Source organism: Diuraphis noxia, unplaced genomic scaffold (genome assembly GCF_037042655.1).
Source record: "Diuraphis noxia isolate RWA-SAM2 unplaced genomic scaffold, SU_Dnox_SAM2 contig0005, whole genome shotgun sequence".
NCBI lineage: Eukaryota > Metazoa > Arthropoda > Insecta > Hemiptera > Aphididae > Diuraphis > Diuraphis noxia.
The window spans coordinates 12087904-12105389 of NW_028301715.1; the positions used below are offsets into that span (position 1 = coordinate 12087904).

General features: G+C 26.3%; 1 protein-coding gene across 1 annotated transcript in view; it reads right to left on the minus strand.

Moving 5' to 3' along the window:
- Oct-TyrR (Octopamine-Tyramine receptor) overlaps positions 1-17486 on the minus strand; it is an 85752-nt gene that overhangs the window by 26068 nt on the left and 42198 nt on the right. Inside the window, exon 3 of the mRNA XM_089229108.1 lies at positions 3249-3360. The gene's annotated coding sequence lies outside the window, so the exon portion shown is untranslated. The remainder of the gene's footprint in view (positions 1-3248; positions 3361-17486) is intronic.

Genomic DNA, 17486 nt, shown 5'->3' on the forward strand with positions numbered 1-17486 from the left:
TAGCATAGATGATAAAATGATTTCTATTTAATTATAACTACAGTTTATAATTTTTGACTAGCGTTTATTTTAGTTACGTTTTCAGTTATTCTAATTAATAGAACCATAGTATTTCATACAATTGTAATAATAAAAAAAATTGAAGTTAATATTTATTTGAATTTAATATTTTAATTGTATCATATTATAATAATTTATTAAGTATTTTAGTTGGGACATGAATAAATTGATTTTAATTTTAATTGTATTCTTTTAACTAAACTTAGACAAATTGTTTGAAAAAAGCTTACTTTATAAATATAGTGTGTAAGCGTAAGTTAGTATAGTTATTCAGTTGCCTTAAAAAAAAAAGATTTAGTAAATTTTTACAATGATAATAATATCAACTTCAACAACATATAATATTTTTTCCCTATCCGATGTATCATATGATGATTATCTTCCAACCGTTTTCATAATATCTATAGAACCTATTAAAAATACTTTTCAATAATAAACATGCTTATTTTTTATTAATTAAAGTTTTTAAAATTTAACTGTATGTTTTACCTTTAAAAAAATATCCATACCATCAAAATATTTTTAGCTTATATAATTTTCTTTGTGTATAAAATAATGTAAAAATAAAAAAAAAAAATTTCTTAGGACTGTCTCGTAGGTATGGAATGAACAATGTACGTAAATTAATTTTTGTGTTGTATGAAATATAAAAAGCACGATATTTTTTTAATTTTAATTTATGCAGTTTATTTCTTAGCTCAGTATTTTCCTTAATCAAGTACAAAAATCTAGAAACTTAGTACACTATACTAATTGAACCTCGATATTTTTTTGTTTATCCATATGCTTTATTTTTAGTTAAATATTAAAAAATTAAAATATTTATTTTTTACCTTCATAACCATTTGTTCTCACTCCTAGTATATTGTAACAGTGAAATTAAAAATTAAAAATTGACAATTTGTTGTTAATAAATATTCCAATAAAAATTTGCTGTCTGGAGACGCATTATTGGATTTTCTAAAATACATTATGGCGACGTAGATTTAACATAGTACTATAATATAATGTTGACATCACACAACCTGTGTAATAATTACTATCACCTTGGATATGCATGACATGGAACTTATAGCTTTTACTGAAGTCAAACACCCTATCTTAGTGAGCGTTATAATCTAATTATATACCATACATTCTATACGTAACTTCGTTTGTTAGCAGATATACATTATTATGCATTGAACGTAAGTGCTTACTTCAGAGACGGTGGATGTTAAAATAATTACAAAATAGGCACCTAGTTAATAGGTATTATAAATTTTTTTTCAAGTTAAAAAAAAAGATGAATTTAACTATTATATTTTAAGTATGTGTTTTTTGTTATGAACTAATATGACTTTAAGAACAATTTAATTTATCAAAATTTATTTTTTATAAAACCACCATCACTTTCTTTTTTAATACAAATTTTTGCCATGTACCTTGTACCTATTTGTTAATTATTACACTTGGTTAGAGCAACAGCATGCACAATAAAACGAAAAATCAAACCACATTTTATTTGTATCTATATTGTATTGAAATATTTTTTTAAAAAACGTATAAAGAAATAATTGATACTTATTATTAAATTATAGAACAGCTTTGTACCCTCATTATTACAGTCCATTCAGTAATAAACTATTTTTTTCGTTACTACATTTTATTGTTTGAGATTTTATATCATATAACATAGAGAAGTGTATATTGCATCACATTTATTATAAATTTTATTTAGTAGCTAAAAAAGTAAAAAATAAATAAATGATTATCGAACATTTAACTTAAACAATTATATATAAAATTAACCATTCCAAAATTTAATTTCCACAAAATCTTAAATGGATTTCCAACCCATTACATCATATTATTGTTAATCATTTTGAAATACATTATATTATACACAATTTTAAAATCATTCATTTTGAATTATTATGATTCCTAGGTATAGTTTTTTATGTTTGAAATATTCGAAATATATTTTGTAATAAAAATGTTCCCAAAATAATGGTTATTCTATTTTAAACACTATAGTCTATTAACTACTTTATAAATGTATACGAACTCGGTAATTATTATAACTAATTACGTGATATAAAATAATTAATACGTAGTTAAGTATATATTTTTTTTATATTATATTATAAACTTATACACTTTATTTTATACATATTATTTACTCAATAATCTTCAAAAAATTAAGTAATATCCTTTTTATAAACTATTAATCTTAGTGTTTTAAAGAAGAAGAACTATAAAAAATATAGTTCAAATTTCAATTACAATGTTTAAAAAATGTTAAATGTTCAGAAAAAACCATAATATGATTCACAATTTAAACATAAAAATGAAGTGAATATGCTTAATCAACTTTTGCATCTAAAACGATTTTTTTGTCGATTTACGCCATAATGAAACACCATAGGCAATATTATAATTTATATTATTATCATGATGATGCCTGTTAAGTTTAATGCAAGTTTGTTGTTATTAGTGATTATTAGTGCTTTGTGCACAGCGTTTCTTGTTAAATTATGCATCTTCAAGAACGTGGAAAGCGGAAGTTTTATATAACGTTTAAATTGATTTTGTTATAATTTTGCATCTTTTTTTATCAAATCAAACTACATGTCACCTATAAATAATTTATTGTGTTTTACCATCAAATAAATTTAATACTGAAGTTCAATATTAATATTTAATTTGGACATACATCCAAATATTAATATTTTATTTAATATTATGGTTTTTAATACAGTTAAACGTATATTAAGCGTATAGAATTTTATCGCGGTTTTTAAGATTCATAAACTACTCGATCAATTATGACTAAAATTCCAGAGATTATTCTTAAAGATACCTGAAAGACTTGTCTCAAAAACTACCTATCCTCTGAACATTAATTGATGACACTAAAACACATTTTATATTTTTGTTGATGACTTGTCATATACACATTATAAACTATTTAAATTGATCATTGTTTTCACGGTGGTATTAAGTACCTAACACATTTATTCAGCTAGTTTAGATTAAACAATAAATTCTTATACTTCTTAACATATTATAATATTACCATTAGAAATAATCAAAACTTGAAACGTATTATTTAGCAACGATTTCACATGAACTTAGTTTTTTTTATTATTATTATTATTATTATTACTTAATACATTAAAATAATATTACCAACACCAGATACTTACTTAACTTAAAGTGCTCGACGAAGATGCTAGAGGATTTCTTGTAGATAACTTCTCATTACAAACATTTCAACAAAATTTTAGTGTGACATGACTTCATGAATTTGAAAAACTCCTGTAAAAATGTAATTGCATAAATATATCATTTTCGTTATAAATGAGTCTGTACAATAAATTAGAATTTGTCATAAGCATACGCAGATTCTGTTGTTACATGATATAAACCATTGTTCATCTCTATACGTTTATTCAATTACATTTATTAAAGGAAAACTTTTTGTCTACACATATGTTATTTTCAGTATTTTTGCGTCTTTTAACTAGCGAAAACAATACAAACTTTTTTTCAAAACTATACACATCAAAGTAAATTATTTTAGTTTTAACCTGATCTTCCGCTACAAACTATGATATTTTTGAAAGTGATATATTATAGTTTAAAGTTGTATGTGTATCATAAATGTTCTCCGCTTTCATCATGGATACCCCACAGGACAATAGAACTTCTTCAAACAGAACAGTTTGATTATAACTAAAACACTTGTGTAGTTAATATTTATCATCACATAATATGCAAAATATACTTAATCAGTGATAAAAATCAAAATTCATAAGTATAATTAATCAAATATTTAATATATATATATATATATATACGTTGTGCTGTAATAAATTATATTATGTGTTTATAGGACTTTTTAAATTATTATACACAACAAAATTTAAGCGAATCATTTGAAAAGTTTATGTAATAACTTATAAATTTATTGTCCAATTAATTTCGAAATAACAAGTTACACTATCAGAAAACGAAATCTTCAATGAATTGATAAAGAACGGAAGTATAAAAGTTCAATTTACAGTGACCTACTGAGCTCGAGCTCAGCGTCTAAAATTTGCAATAGATATTTTATAAGACCTCATCGTAATCATAGAAAATATATATTTAAAACGAATATTTTAACATTATTGATTATTCAGTTTAAATTTTGAACTTTTAACATTAAAATCACAACATATTATAATAATAATATTTCGTCTGTGTCTTTTCATCGACAATATTTCGAACAATTCGTATCAAATATTTTACTGCATCCAGATAAAATGTGTAAAATATACGAATATAGTCAATGTTTAGGACAGTCCTATTGAATTCTTTTTAATACAGGAAATCTATTTTATTTTTTACGAGACGTGTGCTTATATTTTAATGTAGATCCACTAGATCCAACTTTGTTCGTGTCTATCGAAATACGCTCAACAATAGAACGAATAGTGTAACTCATTTTTTTTTCTTAAATTGGCAAGAGAAGTCTGTTTTTATATTCTACTTAAGAGCTACAAGAAAGTACAAAGATATTTTTGGCAGTTTTAGTAGGTAGTACTTTCTGGTTAGGTAACATATCTTTTATACCGCTGGAACGCACATGTACTTCACAGAACATAAACTAGAAAAATATTTTCATCGACGTGATAATAATGGACAGATAAGATAAACTTAAAACTATAATATAGATAGCTAGATATTTATTAAAGTATTCCACGGTTATACTATATTTACGATAAACATTTTCAAAATCAAAATTAAATTTCCATAAAAGTGTCCGTTATTTAGAGTATCCGGTATTAAGGGGTTTTCCCGTATAAAAGTAGTGAAAATGTTCCCATTCCTGGCAAAATGTCCGCTATTTGGAGGTGTTCGCTATTTAGAGATAACCGTCAAGGGAGGTTTCACTGTATATGAAATTCGCTTGTTAACGATAAAGCGAGGCATACCGTTGGAAAGCCACCTACACAGCGATGTACCGAAATTGTTTTACGCCGCGCCGTCCAACGGATATCAAAAATATAATAATGTTTTAAATAAAAAAATCAAAACATAATATAAATAATGAATGTCACCAATCTAAACGACAATGTTATTTTTTCTTTGACTGAGTTGAGACGTGTCGCGTATATTGTCAGATGTAGTGTGTTTTATGAATTATTTCAATCAATTTGTTAATTATTTGTAATATATAGTTTTACTCAATCACATTTCATGTTGAAAGTAATATACGTAATAAACATAATAATGATTGTTTTTTAAATTGCTTTTTATAAACCTGACTATAAATTATTACAAATATGTAAATAAACTAACGACGGGTTTGATTTATTTACCTCATAAGCAATTCAAGATAATTTCTAAAATAATATTTTATTCATAAAACTTAAGACTCTTAATTTTCGAGGACTAATATATATAAATTATAATTTCAAAAATATTATTACAAAATAAATCAGTTAAAAATAATAAATCTATAAAATATGTGAAATTGCACGTTATTATTGTTATAGATTTTATATTAACAATTATAGTGAGTAGTGACACACTGTAATATTATCATATTTCTTAGAAGTAAATAAATGTTTTATGAAGAATAAAATAAATTGATTTTAATAATACGCATAATGTATGATGTATTCCATAAACATGTTTTTAGTAAATTCATTTAAACGTAAACATTGTTATACTGTACCGAAAATTAATGCCTAATACCAATTATAATGTTATTTAAGTTACTACATTTTTACTAAAATATGTACCAACTTATTCTATTAAAATATATCGTATGATGAAATTCACAAAATATGTACTATTTACCAATAAATCAAACTAGTTACATTCATTAATTTTTTGAAGAAATAGAAATTCAAACTGTGTACAGTATTATTTGCTGTAAGCTTATAAATCTATGCAAATTCTTGGAGACTATAATGACAGCACATTCCCCTAATAAAGCCAAAATTCGAATGATTTTGCATAATATTTAATACCTATTTATTTGATTTGTATATAGGGAATAACTGAATATTTAATGTTGTTGTACAATTTGTAGCGTTGTACACAAACCACATCAACTTAACATCTAATTATATACATTAACTGTATAAAATTGAATGCTATTGCGTTTCAGTTATTGATTGTAGATATTTATCATGGGAATTGATGTTGATAAAAACAAATTTGACAGTTCATTTTCACTTCATGTTAAACAATATTCTACACAATAGGTATTTATTCTAAACCAAACTATCAAGGTTTGATCCAAAAATTACTTGTTTTTGTCAGAGATAATCAATTATACAAATTAATACATAAATAGGTACGTAATGTAATAACATGTGTTAAAACTATAACGGTTAAATACTTAAGTGTATTGATACCAAAAAATTAACCACTATGACTACGTGAATCTTCTGTGCTAAAAGAATTTATTTTTTGTCGATACTATTAAAATGAATGTTAATGGCATTTTATCTCTATTTTAAAGTGGACTTGATAATGCCATCATTTTTTCTTAGTGGTTTTGTAATAAACTTTGCTAGTTTTAGTAGGTACAAATTGCAACATAAATTAATGATATTTGAAATAATTTTCGAGTAAAAAATTTTTTTTATAGAGTTGGGGTGACAAGCGAGTGACCCAAACGTTAATCTGGCACCCTGTGAAAAAAAAACCATTTCGCGGAAAAGTAATGCATACATTATACAAAGTTTTTTTTTTTTTTTGTAAATTACAACATCATAATAAGATATAAACATATTGGGTTATTCATAAATGATTTTTTTTTTCATTTTTCACATTTAGACCATGATGAACCGTGATAATTTGTCTAGAATGTTTTGAAAACAAGCCGGTAGTATATAGTGTATAACAAATATGTTCATCGTAAAAAATTGACAGACAAAAATTAGTTACAACCAAATGCAGCTGATTAAGCATTAGGATGTAATTATAAATATTGAAATTAAAAACAAGACGTTGTTTTCATATTCATTAGATTGTGCATTCCGTTTTTATTACCCACCAGCCATGACAACAATAAATTCTTTTTAGTGTTGATTGTAGTTTTTCAATCATGTTTGTTTTGAAAATTAAAACTTAATTTTTGCATTTTAATTCATTCAATGAATTCTATTATAAATGATTATTTTATTTTACCTAATTGTTTTCAAAATTTTTAAAACAAAATTATTTTTGTGTCTGCATCGAGTTCAATATGTTAACTGTACTAACTAACACTTGATGAATTATTGAAATAATTATTTCAAAATTGTATTAATTATTTATCTTGTGAATTTTACTGAACTTTACTGTTGTACCATTTTTTAAGATGAGATATACTCAATATTAGAGACTATTGTAATTTGTTATTAAAAATCTATATTCTATAGACATTGATTGGAATCAATATCAGTAACTAACAATTTTTTACTAAATCTAAAAGAAAACTTATTTAATCGAAATATAAAACTTTTACAGAAATATGTTTTGTATAACCGAAATTTTCACTCCAATTCTTCTCGAGCAAAATGAACGGTTTGACTGAAAACGATGATACCATTTAATTTCCATTAAATAGAACACAAGAAACCTTGTAAAACAAAAGTTTTATTAAAATTTAGACATGTTATAATGAATAAGATTTTCTTTAAAAAAAAAATCATCAGCCAATAACTTATAGCAGGATATAATGCGAATTTATTTTGAGTATGTTTATTATTTATTCACAGTCATATTCATATTATTTAACAATAATATAACGTTTGATCGTTTAATGAATATTCTTTCAATATCATATTTTTTTACTTTAAAATGTGTGTTAATGCATCATTGATTTTACATTTGAGGTATTTATATTTGAATACAAATTTGTGCACATATAAGTAGGTACTTAAAACGTATAATATTGTAACGCTGTGTTTCAGAAATATATTTATCTGGTAATCGATAAATAAAATATTTGAATTTGAAACTGTAGATTAGCGTTACAATTCAATAATTTAATTATAATTAACAAAAATACCAAACATAATAAACTTGGAACGTTTTAAAATAATTTATTTGATATTTTTTATTTATATTTTTCATTCTCAAAAAACTCAATAAATATTTAATTATTTTCTAATCTAGTTATTTTTATTTTTATATTTTAATACAGTTTAATTATTATTTTAAAATATTCTTTTTTGCTCATAACTTATTTGAAAATTCAAAATTCAAAAAATTATAATTGGTGCTCTAGATGATATCCTTACCTTTAAAGTTATAAAACGTCAATTAATTTCAATACTATGCAAATAAACTATTTCAAACCCAATGGCCCATGTTGCAGAGTGGAGTGTCTTTATAACAATAATATAAAAGAGAACATTTTATTCGCATTAGTTATTTTCTGTTTCATGTTATCATAATAGCAGCATTTATCATTCTTTTTTTTTAAATTTTTTTTGGTAAACAATATCCACTCGAATTTATACTGGATTTATTTACACATAAACTTTATTCTGGAAAATGTAGTATGTTAGTTTGAAATATATTTTAATAGTATTAAAAACGTTTTACTGTTAAACTCTACAATGTACAATATTACATAATGTGCCGTTGCAGGATCGATGTTCTGCGAATGTTTTCATTCGCAATTTTCTTTGTAAATATTAAATACAATTACTAAAAAGCAAGATATTTGATCTAATGTGCTCGTTCAACCAACGAAATGGTATAATTATTATAAAAGCACGGAAAATTACATTTGGATTTGTTTTCAAAAGATTAAGGGGGAAATACTACAACGTACCTGCGTTTTATTAAAAGTCTGTAAATGTTGCATGGCTATAAAGTTAACATTGGTAACCACATGAACGATTGGTACCCGTAGATGCATGAAAAAGTAATTGGTTTTAAGTTTTATCGTTAACTTATTTGAACTCGGATTCCCGGAGTTACTTTTTCAAACTTAACTAATATTTACGTACTAGTTGCGATTTCTAAAACTGTTTTACTAATCGTGGCCATCAATTGATTTATAATAAGAATAAATAATAATTGCTAACGAAATGAAAAAATCGTATTTCGAATATTTCAGGTTTCACTTTGTTATAATATAGCCGAGTTCAGTGCCTATGACAAAAGTTTAATTGAAAACTTATTACTGCCCCAATACTTACATAGTTTTATTATTATTTATGTATTTATTCTAATTTAAGCATTAAATTATAGTGGTTCTGAAAATTGATGAAATTTCTTAAATATTTTACGTGAAATAACAATACAATATATGTATATTTTATTTTCCATACAAACAAAAGACTATATTATAATGTTATTATACGAATAAAATACGACCATTGTATAGCATAGGTATCCGAATTATGTTTACGAGTTTACCCATATTATAATCAACGATACCGTTATTGGAAGCTGCGTAAGACAACTTGATATCAATCAGTATAATATTGTATTTTAAACTATAAATGGTGCAGCGAGTAGCAATAGTATAATAATCACAGCGGCATTGTTTCGAAAGTATATCTGGACTAAGAAGTGATCATCTTTTTGAGACGTTCGATTGCCGGAAAACGTTTGCAACTGACACGTTTTGCTAATTCTCGCGGAGGGTATTAATTTATATCAAAAGAGCACGGTTTCAGGTATAACCAGTAGACCATATAAAACCTTTTGAATTCGTATTCAATATCATGATATGGTATAATTACCAGAATTGGGACTTAACAGGCAACTATATATATAAATTATTAGAATTTTCCTTAGATTATAGGAATTTGCATTTTGCAAACGATAATGGCACAAAATGATTTTGATTTTACACTAGTGGTTCGTGTAAAATCACATAGTGAACAGATGTTGGTAGGCTAGCCCATTAAATTAAGCAACACACTCGTCTAGGATATAATACATCATTTTTAAATGTGAATAAATAATTATTATTCCTCCGTTTAATGTTAAGAGGTTCTCAACGCGGTGGTCGACGATATTACATTGCATTATTACATGAAAAATATAAGTAGCTATACAAAGTCCTATTCACACATATACCGTAACCAATGGTGTATTTATGGGGGTAGTGTTGGGGGTTTCCATTCCCCTCCCATCCAAAAAAAAAATATTTGTAAACGTCAAATTTTAAATATATCGGTAATATAATAATTTATATTTGTTTATTCTATAAAATATGATGAAAAAAAAAATCGTGATTCTGTAATAGCTTAATAATTTGATCTCAATAAATTAATAAAGATTATTTTAAACTAATTTATAAAATTATTTCACTATAATAATGGGCTGGCTCAAAAAAATATTCTTGGATCCGCGTTTGTCCGTACATGTTATATCAATAAACAGTTAAAATACTAGTAAATGTTACGTTATATATTTATTTTTATTTATTTTATTTGTAAAACCTATTTACAAATGCACGGACAGTACTATTAATGCTCTACGCGTTAAAATGCTAATACGTTAATCTTTCGAGTACACTGATTGGATATTATAACTCTAATCCGTATAATATTTTGGGTTTTACAGCACACATTTTATTCTTGTACATCGGTGTGCGTGTGCTGAATATCAAAACTTCACGTATCACTGTAATAAATGCGCCACACTGCCATTACAATAACTGTTTCGTTTCCATCGAGAGATTTTGCTTATTTTTACAACGTCAACCATATCATAATAACATATATTTAATTTTTAGCGTGTAAATGTATTTTTTATTCATGCACTCAAAATGTTATTTAACAATGCACTATTATAAATAATGGTTTGCGAAACATATTTTATCCTTACGGGTGTATTATACTTTAAATTTTATTTATTTTTTGATACTTGTACAATGATTAAAATACGTGTAATGGAGATTAATAAATAAAACTATTGTGTTTTCAGTTTAACGTTACACGCGATATCAAAATATGTTGATTTTGATGATTCGATTATATATTTTATAAATGCACACAATGCAATTCAATTCAATATTAAATAAAATTTATTTTGCCATCACCATGCGTGATTGAAACCCAAAATAAACACTGTTAAACGATATAGGTACGTGTCTTAGTCCTAAGATAATATATTATAAGGTACTTATACATATCACACGTGTTTAAAAGGCGCATTATATCAAAGCCAGACACATAACGTTTTATGGGATCCGAATACTCTCGCCTTAATTGCTTTTCTTTCAATCGTTAAAAACAAATTTTAAAGATTACCAGATTACTTAGATGGATGCAGTTGACAGTGGCGGTTATAAGGGGGGCGTTAGGTGGAACGCCCCTCTTTGGGATTTGGGTTTTTTTTTAAATTTAGTATATTGCTGACCCGACAACACCTACAAAACTCTACTAGTTTTTGAACTTTATGATTTGATGGAAAAATATTTTTCCGTTTTAAAGTTTTATATATTATTATCATACTCTATTAATATTCGGTCACGCCATAGAGTAGTACTCTAGTATATACTAGACACTAGTATATTATACTCTAATACTAGTGTTACTCTATAGTCTATGGGTCGCGCACGCTTAACCTAACTGATAACAGTTATCACTTATTCATTATTTATATATATATATATATATATAATAATGCTATGGAGTGGTGGAGGGTTGGTTTTATTTTCGCCCCCCCCCCCCCCTTGAACAGCATGTATAACCGCCACTGGCGGTCGGTAGCTGATATTACTGAAGATAAGGTATTGAAATTAATTACATTTAATTACATTTACAGACTAATTTTATAATATCTCCTCTGCGGTTTATTTATAATTAACTGTCTAATAGTAAAGTTTTGAAAATTATTTTACTTAGGTACCTATTCAATGAATTACTAATATCCAACAGGGATGAGTTTAGGCGGTGTTATATTCTCCATGGACATTATATAATATTTCAACCTTAGGAACATTTTTCAACAGTGAAATAAATGACAGGCAACTTTTGGAATATTATTGTTCTAATCGATAGTCATAATACTAAGATGTTGTTATTGTTCAATACCTACGTAACAAATATATTTATTTGAAATGAAAAATTCCAATAAAATATTTATGTATTTTTTGAAATATTACATACAATAAATATCATTATTATTTATTTTATAGAGATAATAATACATTTGGATAAACAAAAAACATATTATATTATACCTATTATAAAAAATCTTTATAATTACATATTTGAGGTTTTCAAAAAAAAAAAAATATTATCACCAAAAAAATTTGGCGTTATATTTGAACTTGTAGTTTATACAGCCCTTATTATAGCTATAAATTTTTTTATATAATTATATTGTTCTAAGTATATAATTTTTCATTTTATAAATTAGATTGATTTGAGGAATGATTCAACATTCTTTCGAAGTTTCCGAAATGTTTTTGGTTGAGTATTTACTCAATTCCATATGCAGTTGTAATGTATAGTGTGTTCCATTTTCCATTCGATGTGTATTTACACTTTTCTAATTTGTTTGCAGTAACATTTTTAACCGTTTTCTCAACCTATTCAACGTTTCATAGCACTCGTATGTTGACATAGTGAAGTACCACTTTCAGCTTTTGGATAAACCTGGTGGTTTATACTTTATTCTCAAGATGATATCGGATAACAGTTCGTTTCAAATATAAAATATAATACTTGTTAGTTACCCTTCTATTTTATTTTATCCTCGAGTTGAGTAATGTGTTTACGGCGTGAGGTGTATTTTCGACCCCCCCATTACGCCAAATCGTGATCCATGAGATTATTTTTCCAGAAAATGGTTTTATAATTTAAATAATATCTACTATTTTGGGTTATTATGTGTTACAAAATGTGGTTGGGCGCACATATAATAGATTATTATAAGTAAAAAATGTATAAAAATGAGTACTGAACGATTTCGGGAAAGTAAAAAAATTACTATCGTTATAGGTGTGGTGTGTTTTTCGTATATTATTATAAAATACATTTTTAAGCTCAAAACACACGAAACATCGAAACATCGAGTCGATAGTCGATATAGTAGTTTCTGAAATTTTGGGAATCTCGATTTTAATTAGCATGATGTAATCATGCATATTATTCTACGTACGCAGATTACAACGGGAATCATCTATAACGTAATTCGAATAACGAATAAGGGATGGTTCGTGTGGGTGGTGGATGGCCGTTCGGACGTGTCCACCACTTGCTCATGACCGTTTAATCATCTGCCACCAGTGCCCACCACTGTAACAATGTATATTGTGTACCTGAATCCATTTACGTTTAGTTCACAGGAGGTTTCGCTCAGATGTGTTTGCAATAATTACACTATAGTAATATAATATATTCTGCCATACACCGAAACCATGTTTTATTAACAACGGACCTCAAGTCGAAGCGCATGCACTGCTGTAATCAAATCGCGAAACAACGTAACTGAATGATATTTGGCGGATATTGAGTCATTGTTATTTATCACGAATTACCATAATAACCAGAACGTTCGAAGCGTCGTCGATACCTAAAACCATAATCACATAAATTCACGCTAACCCGCATTGGATGGTTCTCCCCCCAGTCGCCACGCCGCCGTTCTAAATTAATGTAAATAAATAAATCAATTTGATCACTACTTAGTTATTGTATGGCAAAATATGATTTAATACAATTTTGGTCGGTCAAAAACTAAAGTTCTACAAGAGTACGGTGTAAAAATGAATAAACGATTAAAAAAAAATCAATTATGTGATTCTGTATAGTTTAACTTGCACAAAAATATTTTAATTTAATTTGATTTGAGAACGAGAGTATAGAGTTTATAAAAATAAATAATAATAATAATACAATATTAATATAACTTGTAGGCAATTTTTCATATTTTATTACATCTCTAAAATGTAACAGCCTATAAATAAACTTGTCTAATAGATTAGACATGTGTTTGAGACTTTATTTATAACATAATATCCGTGCGGATGTTCAGGTATAGAACAATAAAATACAGTTAGACAGTGTAACAGAATATCGTTATGACGAAAACGGCATCAAAACTCAACTAATAATATTTATTTTATAACCGTTTACCAGTGACGAATAAAATATCGTAAATATACGAATAAGATATCTGAAATATTGGATATTTATAGTAGCATAAAAACTGTGTCGATCGTATAAAAATATATAAAACAATAATAAAGGCATCTATACGATACCTATGCGTATTTTATATAAAATATACGTTTTATATCGCCCCAAAACAAGTAAAATATCAGCGAATAAATTGGAGTTTATATATAATCTACCGAGAGAGATGGCTGAAGTAACCGTCACCGAATCGGTTAATTTTTTTCCCTTCCGGCCACTGTGTCATCGCCACACTGCCGTTCATGCTGTACTTCTATAGAACGATTTTGAGATATTTATCCGGCGTGAATCGCGTATCTCCTTGAATGCGTTCATTGGTAAATTAACCAAACAACATACCAATCATATGACATCATTTTTGACAATCCTCGTTCGAATATAGACACACATAAACCGCAAATAAACTGATAGTGATGATATTCAATATTATTATTATTATTATGGTAATCATGGTCATGATTGTCGAGACGGACATGACGATTGCACGAGCGGATCGAAAAAGGGAAATATTATTTTCATTTCGATTTGTCGTCGGATCGCAGTGAATACTAACCAAACGTGTCTGGACGGAGGCCTTCGAAAATAATCTAATATATTATTGACCTGAGCGCGTACAATAGAATTTAATATCTGACCTAAGTTCAATGATATGCGTTTGCGGGTCTGCAACGAATCGGTACCATATAATAATAATAGTAATAATAATATAATCGAGAATTCCAACTCCCTACATTTGATCGTATTTAAAAATAATATTTCAATCATTTCAGATTTTTACTATAGAAGTGTTAATACAATATAAAGCCTAACTCACTCCCTCCCTTGACCCCGTGAAAACGTAATTTATTTATTTATGTTTATAAATCATAGGCCTGTCATATTATGTTAATTTATTGATATTATCAACAACTGCCAAATAACACAAAACGTAGGTATAGGAACTGGCCGATATTTGTTAAATTAATTTTATATTATATTCACGGAACAGCTCATTTGGCTATATCTTATTGAATAATATCAGTAAATATTTTTTATTGTGAAACGTCAAAAAGGATAATTATCAACACTATAAAGTCTATAATCACAGTAATTACTACTGCTATTTAATTATAATATAATATTTATGATTGCCACAGCATTAAATACCATACAACTACAAAAGCCCAAAATACCTGTCAACTTATAATAACTGTTATGGTATATAATTAAGCTATTCATTAAGAAACCATACGACATACTTTTAAGTATGTAATTAAATTAGCTCTTACCACTACCATTAAAATAAAGTTTAATTTATTTATATTTAATATTATTTAACCATAAGGCCATGAATCAGACGGGTATAATACGATAGTTTAATAATTAAATAGAAAACAAAAAAAATATAGCTTTAACAGTATCACTTTCACAGATTATCGTACTTTGCAATACCTTAATAATGATCTTAAACACATCAAATGGACACAAATCAAATTAATTTAACTGATAAAGCGGCGTGCAAATTTAGCGATTGACATATTTTGAATTTAATTACTCTCAACTTTAATCTTTTGATAAGAACAAAGTTTGGAATTGGTCTGAAGAGAACATCTAATGAATGCTCAAGTAATTATTTTTCAATACATTTAGCGTCATTAGATTAAAATTGTCTATATGACACTAATATTTTTTGACGATTTCGTAAGTAAGGCGCTGTATTTTTAAAATAAGTAATAATCTAAATATATAAAAAATATAAAATTAAACATTAAACAAGTCTGTGTTAATTAATTTTGTTTAAAATAAAATTTAAAATTAAAGGTATTTGTTTAGTGGAGTGTAGTTTAGTTATATGTAGATTATAATTAATTAACAATTGTTCCAAGAACAACACTATAAACTAAAACACTGATTTATTTATAAGTAGTGTGTAAGCAGTTTGTATATTTACATAACAAGAGTAAGTTTAATATTTTAAGTTATTTTAAATACAGCCCTATAACAGAAGGGCCAAAAATAAAAATAAAAATATGAGCTAATTAAATATTTAGTAAAGGTTATGCAAATTATATGGATAACAAATAATTTAAAAAATATACTCATGTCAGAAAACTCTCCAAAAAAATATTTTGAAAAAGTTGTTATTCACGTTTAGAATTAATTTTCCTAAAAACAACATATTAATTGAAGTTTAAATTTAAAAAAAAAACATAAGCTGTTTGAACTAAATAAACGTTTTTACCATCAAAATTTGTCAAAAACTTAGATTTACAAATTTTTTACTTGGAATTATTCCAAAAAAAAAAATTCAATGATATCTTTGACATTAAAAAGAAAACAGTTTAAATTTAATATTGATTAGATTAAAATTTATTTCATTTTCCATTCTGTTCCACTCGATATGCCCATTTTTATTAGATTATAATATCATAATAATATGCCACTAACGATGGACTATTAATAACAATGACTACCGTCTTACAACATTTTATGATTATTAAGTTATTCTATTCAGACGTTTAAACCAATGTACGACGAAACTAATTCTATTCCCACCAACTTGCCTTAGCTGTATTTGAAGTTATACGTACTTGACAAAATTGGTTTATAGCAATCATAATTCGTAAAGGTTAACAACAATAATGGGATATCGTTTGAAGTTCTAGTTGTATAATATGCATTATATTTTATATTATAATACACACACACACACACCTTGTTTCGTATTCCCCGTTAGGGATTTCGTCATTGCACACATGAAATTCTTTTTATGGGTATTTCTACCAAAAACCCTCGAATCATTAGCGAGCTGATCGACAAGTGAATTAAAATATAATATAAATTATAACAAGCATATCATACAAATTGTCGGTTGTATATGTTTATGCTTTATACTCGTTATATTATTATTATTATAATCATAATAATATGGTAGGTTCCTACCAAATATAAAAATGTATTATATATATTATACAAAACCTTAATCACATTTCCTAAAAGGTTTAATATAATGGTATTTATAATGATATAACAATTCTCTTTATCTGAACCTATCGACTGCCTTAGAGTTTAGACGTTCTTATGGGACCCATATAATTGACCATTAGGAATAGCGTCTTCGATTATCAGTCATCAACTATATTCGCCAGATTACTACATGTCAACGGCATGCAATGTCACACCTCAACAATACCCAGACCAACAAAATAATATGTTAATACGACTTAAGTAATTCGATTTTAGAAATTATTATTTATTATTTTATTATTTTTAGTAATTAATAATTAGTTTATAATACGTGTTGTA